Here is a 7,083-nt window from a genome sequence, read left to right on the forward strand (position 1 = left end):
TGTAGCCTACTGGAGGCCGTGGACAGCGCTGACCGTAGGGGTGGGCTGTGATGCGGTAGGTACGTGGCACGGTGTACCGAATACCCGTTAGGTATCTCGGGAACCCTGTTCACATCGTTCGGGGCCATATGAGAAACCTCGGCCGGACTCCCTGCGGATGGAACCTGGATAGGCGATAAACCTGGACTGGAGACTTAGGTGATTAGGTAGGTCGTGGCCGACACCCACGTTGGGCTTCCGCTTGAAGGTTGCCGAGTACATGTCGTGTAAACGACGGTAAGTGGTGAGAGCGTGTATGAAGAAGTACACCCCTGCAGGGTTAACATGATCTATTAGAATAGCCGCGTCCGCGGTAAAGGACTACTTGGTTGCCTATACAGTTCATAGACAAGTAAATGGAAACTGCTAAAAGCCTCAAGATAAGTGTGAGTGCCGAGGATGGCTCTTCCGTAGGGAGACGGAGGTGGATCCTCGGTAGTGTATTGAAGTGGTGAGTAATGGACTCGTGTGCGCAAAACCATTTCAAGTTGGAGTCTCGTAGGTTAGCCTAGCCAAGAGTCAAAGCTGGCTTGCTGCAATAACTCCACCAACCCTTCTTGATAATATGCATGTATGTAGGATCTGATGTAAGTCTTGCTGAGTACCTTTGTACTCATGTTGCTATAATTTACATTTTACAGAAGACGCTGCAACCCCTTCTGATGGGTTCTACGTAGACGTTGACATCAATGAGTAGGCTAAAGGCCCAGGTGGTGATCCTGAGCTTGTGAAGGACCATGTAGTATAGCTAGGCTTTCCAAGCCTCTTTTATTTTACTAGTTGTCTGTACTCAGACAAGTTACTTCCGCTGCTGGTTTGTATGACTGTATGACTTGAATGCCGGGTCGTGAGACCCGTACCTTTGTGTATGTTATGTATGGCTCCCTGAGCCTTAAATAAGGTACTTGTGTCATAGAGTCATGTTGTGATGCTTCGTTGTATTTGCACATATCGAGCATATTGTGTGTATGATTGAAATGCTTGGTATGTGTGGGATCTGACTATCTAGTTGTTTATCTTTAGTAGCCTCTCTTACCGGGAAATGTCTCCTAGTGTTACCGCTGAGCCATGGTAGCTTGCTACTGCTCTGGAACACTTAGGCTGGCCGGCATGTGTCCTTCTTCGTTCCTATGTCTGTCCCTTCGGGGAAATGTCACGCATTGAGTACCGGAGTCCTGTTAGCCCCCACTTGCTGATGACCGACACGTTCGAAGCTGGGTCATGGATGCCTGTCCCTGTAAGTCTGTGCCACTTTGGGTTTACGACTAGTCATGTCAGCCCGGGCTCCTTATCATATGGATGCTAGCGACACTATCATATACGTGAGCCAAAAGGCGCAAACGGTCCCGGGCAAAGGTAAGGCGACACCCGTGGGGATACCGTGCGTGAGGCCGCAAAGTGATATGAGGTGTTACCGGCTAGATCGATGTGACATCGAGTCGGGGTCCCGACAGCACCAATGTCGGTGTCAAAACCGGCAGATCTTGGGTAGGGGGTCCCGATCTGTGCGTCTTAGGCTGATGGTAACAGGAAGCAAGGGACACAATGTTTACCCAGGTTCAGGCCCTCTCGATGGAGGTAAAACCCTACTTCCTGCTTGATTAATATTGAATATATGAGTAGTACAAGAGTAGATCTACCACGAGATCATAGAGGCTAAACCCTAAGAGCTAGCCTATGATGGTATGATTGTAATTGTGATCGGCCTTCTAAGGACCATCCTCTCTAGTTTATATAGACACCGGAGAGGGCTAGGGTTTACATGGAGTCCGTTACAAGGAAGGAAATATAATATCCGGATCGCCAAGCTTGTCTTCCATGCAAAGGAGAGTCCCATCTGGACACGGGCCAGAGTCTCGTGTCTTGTATCTTCATGCTTCAATAGTCCGGACGATGTACATAGTCCGGCTGTCCGGATACCCCCTAATCCAGGACTCCCTTAGTGGCGGCCTAGGGCATAGGCATGAGCGGCCGCCAGGAAACTTCGTCGATCAATCGGCCCCAAGCCGCTGCTAGGAGAATTACTCGAGCAGCCACAAAGACATCATGGGTTGCAGTGCCCCTTTGTCCATGGCCCCTGGTTTCTCACAAATCATAATCACACATCTCGGCGTGGGACCAAACTACCTAAGGTAATCACTAACGGTGCTAGGCTTTTTCAAACTACCGACTATTTGTTTATATTACATCGACTACAGATTGCATTCTATTTTTAGTATTTTTGCTACATATGGATCAAACTTTTTGATAGGAACTTTTGGACTGAGGCTATATACTAGCATAGAATCACAGAAGCCAAAATATAAAAGACTGGTTAGAAGTCTATTTATTATTTTGAAGTTTGTCATGCTTCAAAACTAGAGAAAATAATAAAGCACCACTCTAGTATCAGAAATTTAATCTAGTTGAGGAGAGGTTCCGCTCATTGGATTGCAAACTTCTGATCAAAATATAGTGGCATGAGTAAAAAATCTGGACAATTGGAATGTAATCTTCTGATCGAATATTGTGGCACGAGTAAAGATTCTGAATAAGCTAAAACAAAAAATGAACCATAACATATAACATGCTATCCTGTATCTTTTGTGACATTTGTTGTTACTATCTTCTTCTCCCCCCTATGCTCAAATCCTGGCTCCGCCCCTTCCTCTCTATGTGTCATCGTGGGTGTGCTTGTTGTGTTGTGGGACGCGATCGAAAGGTGCAAGAGACTAAGGTTATAATGGTTGTGGGAATTAAAGGGGAAGTCGGACGGCCTAGAATATCGGCAGACCTTGATGGCAGTTCTAATTTGCAGAGCGTAACTCCATCGCGCCGCACGTAACTACATCGCGTGGCAACGCGCCCGGCGCAACCGCATGCATATGGGGCCCCTGACATGATCATGCGCATGCCAAACCGCTGGCAGAGCGCGTGTGGAGGGACGCTAGCAGAGCCGGCAAACGCTTGCTAGTATATAACCTTAAATTTAACCAACAAAATGTTAATGCATGTTACAAAAATTGTATAACTAGAAACTATGTTCAAATACAAATCCAATGATATAATCTTTGGCGACATGCATTCGTATTTTATTAGTTAAATCCTACTTATAAACCAGGACGGGGATATAGTAGGTAATTAAATCACAAACATTTTTTTATTAACCATATGTGTACGTGTCCTTTCGTCCTCCTTTCGTAGGTCTTGTCACCCCGCTGCCGCAAACGGCTTACAGCGCAAACTTGCGTAGCACGCAGAGGTGTTGTTTTGGCCAAACGGTGGCTCGAAGTGGCGCCAAAGAATCGTCGGTAAGCCCATTCTCGCGCAACCTCACAGATTCCCACGCAAGCTTCTCGCTCGACCCGGTGAAGTCCCCCAAAATCCCAATTCTTAGTGGCCTGCTATATAATCCCTCACGGCCGGCGAGTCCTGCGTTGCATTTTCCCCTCCCTCCCTATAGCTTATCTCATCTGATTCTCCCACAATCGCCAATGACACCGGTCCGTCGTTGTCACTCAGCCACTCCACCATCATCAGAGGACAGCTCCAGCTAGGGGGCTGCACCACGGTGGCGGCGCAGTCCCCGGTTTAGTGTAGTGCGTGTGGCATCCCTGTTGGGTATGCGTTGAACACCCACCACATGCTCTGTCGCCGCTACCCATCAGCTTTTGTTGACAGCCCCCGTTGCCTCCACACCACCATTGAAAGCCAGGGCCATCAGTCGCTCCGCCGCCGCGGCCTGAAGGCAGGAGGTGGCCGTCGTGGCTGTCGCCCCACTGCCAGCAACTGTGGCCATCACCCGCTCCGCCACCATGGCCCGAAGGCAGGAGGTGGAGGTCGTGGACGACACCCCATCATCAGCTGTCGTGGCCTCCAGCCCACCATATATTGTCGGGATCATCACCTGTTCTGCCACCGCCGCCTGAAGGAGGGAGGCGGAAGTGGAGGCCTGCACATGTGTCAGTGACCTTGCGCGCTACATTGAGTTCCTGCGGGAGGAGGAGGAGCGCCTCGTCAAGCACGCAAAGAGCCTTACCGCAGCCGTGGCCGCAGCACACGCCGACACAAAGGCGAGGAATCGGGAGATCTACGAGCAGTCTGTTCACTTCGAGAGGGGTCATCTGGAGCGGCAGAGGGCATTCGAGCTGGTGAGCATCGCTGAATGTGCAGCAGCGGCAGGCACCATATTGCAATTGTCCAGCTCGTCGGTAGGCTCCTCCTCCTCCTCTGCCTCTTACTGAGTGTGCTCGGCAGAGGAGAGGCTGCCGGAAGTAGTACAAAGCCCCTATGTATTAGTAGTATTTAGGGGCAATTTTGTTCAGTTCATCTGACTATAGATGTGGTGGAACTGTACAACATACTTAAAATTAGCTAGTATATATAGTTAAACTAGCTATTTCAGTACGTGGTTGGCAACAATTTGGAAAAAGTTTGGTCAGTTCAGTTGTCGAGTTGAACTGTTTGTATAAATTAAGAACGACTACTTAATCTATGAATGAAATCTATGCTTAATTATTGAATTTTAGTTGCAAAAATTAGATAGTGCTAGTGATTTTTAGCTGCATATTTTGACAAATCACAGTGTTACAAGGATTGGCAAATGGCAATGTTACTAGATCAACAAATGTCAATCTTTCCAGTTTGACAAATGGCAACATACTCACTATGACAGATGCAAATCTTACCAAATTGTTTGTATGTGGTTGCACACGGGTCATCCAAAACAACCGTTTGCGTTGAAGGGATGGACAAATCCTGCTCGACACATTCTCCCTTGGCTTCCTGGGGAAGCTGTCAGTTTGCATATGGGTGTTCTAACTAAAATGTTTGTGATCCAGAGCTGCACAAATCCTGCTCGGCACATTTTCCCTTGGCTTCCTGGGTAAGCTGTCGGTTTGCATACGGGTGTTCTAACTAAAACGTATGTGATGAGTGTTTTATATTTAAAAACCGTATTAAACTGCAGCTAGGGCTCCATTAATGGAGAGGATGCGAGCAAGGCGGGCGGCCATGGAAGTTAAAGGGCTCGCTTCCCGGTGAGCTTGCACGGCGTACAACTCGCATGCTTCCCAGTGAGCCTTGCATTGGAGTACAACTCGCATGCCTCCCATTTAGTCAAGCACCTGTTTGCACGGCACCACCTAGCCATTAAAAGAGTGATGCGTGGCGTCATGTGAATGGTTAACAGAATGCACACGATTTAAATTATACGATACGTTTGAGATGTTACAGTGGCAACTATTTCTTTCAAAATGCCTTTGTTGGCTATTATTCGAGTGCGCCTTCTCTCAAAATGGACACAAAAATACCACATCATGTCGGGTGCCATTCCATGATAGCATGCCAAGTTTCATGAATTTCACACGAGTTTTGGATTTACTAGAATTCAAAAACAAAGTATCTCAACGTTTTGCCGGCAATCAACAGTGCCCCGGTGTTTGAAATTCATTCTAATTTCTTGCATGGGACCTAAGCATGCACCCAAGGACACAGGTTTGATTTTTCAACCAATTTGTATGCACTAGAGCATGTGCATGTAGTTCAAATTTGAATTATGCACATAAAATGCCTAGAAAACCCAGTTAATGTATAAAAATATCCAAACAAACTCCAAAAAATTAAAAAAAATAACACAACACTCATGTTGTTCTGTGTTGACACTAGAAATTTTCTAAAAGCAATAAGAGGTAATGGATATCATTTCGTCCCCAAAGGTGGCACGTTCCCTACCGAAACCATCAGGCTTGTTGTGAGAAGCTCTGGTTTGTGAGAAGCTTATACCCAAACCTGCCCCAAATGGGACAAAAAATTTACCATGACATGTTGATGCCACTCCATGATAGCATGTCAGGTTTCATGAATTCCAGACAAGTTTTGGATTTACTAGAATTGAAAAACCACGTATCTCAATGTTTGCGGCCGAGTGACAGTGGCAGGGTGTTTGACATTCATTCCCATTTCTTGCATGGGACCTAAGCATGCAACCAAGGACACAGATTTGATTTTCAACCAATTTGTAAGCACTTGAGCATGTGCATGTAGTTCATATTTGAATTATGCTCATAAAATGCCTAGAAAACCCAGTTAATGTAAAAAAATGTCCAAACGAACCCCGAAAATTTCCAAAATTTAACAGAACACTCCTGTTTTTCTATGTTGACACTAGAATTTTTTTGAAAGGAATAAGAGGCAATGGATATCATTTCGTCCCCAAAGGTGGCACGTTCCCTACCGAAACCATTAGGCTTGTCGTGAGAAGCTCTGGTTTGTGAGAAGCTTATAGCCAAACCTGCCCTAAATGGGACAAAAATTTCCATGACATGTTGATGCCGCTCCATGATAGCATGCCAAGTTTCATGAATTTCAGACGAGTTTTGGATTTGCTAGAATTTAAAACCAGGTATCTCAATGTTTGTGGCCGAGTGATAGTGGTAGGGTGTTTGACATTTATTCACATATCTTGCATGGGACCTAAGCATGCAACCAAGGACATAGATTTGATTTTTCAACCAATTTATATGCATTGGAGCATGTGCATGTAGTTCAAATTTGAATTATGCACATAAAATGCCTAGAAAACCTAGTTAATGTATAAAAATGTCCAAATGAACCCTGAAAAATTCCAAAATTTAACACAACACTCCTGTTGTTCTATGTTGATACTAGAAAATTTTTGAAAGCAGTAAGAGGCAACGGATATCATTTTGTCCCCAAAGATGGACGTTCCCTATCGAAACCATCACGCTTATTATGAGAAGCTCTGGTTTGTGAGAAGCTCATACCCAAACCTGCCCCAAATGGGACAAAAACTTTACCACAACATGTTGATGCCGCTCCATGATAGCATGCCAAGTTTCATGAATTTCAGACGCGTTTTGGATTTACTAGAATTTAAAAACCAGGCATCTCAATGTTTGCGGCCGAGTGATGGTGGCAGGGTGTTTGACATTCATTCCAATTTCTTTCATGGGACCTAAGCATGCAACCAAGGACACATATTTGATTTTACAACCAATTTATATGCACTGGAGCATGTGCATGTAGTTCAAATTTGAATTATGC

Source organism: Triticum dicoccoides, chromosome 2B, assembly GCF_002162155.2.
Source record: "Triticum dicoccoides isolate Atlit2015 ecotype Zavitan chromosome 2B, WEW_v2.0, whole genome shotgun sequence".
Lineage (NCBI taxonomy): Eukaryota > Viridiplantae > Streptophyta > Magnoliopsida > Poales > Poaceae > Triticum > Triticum dicoccoides.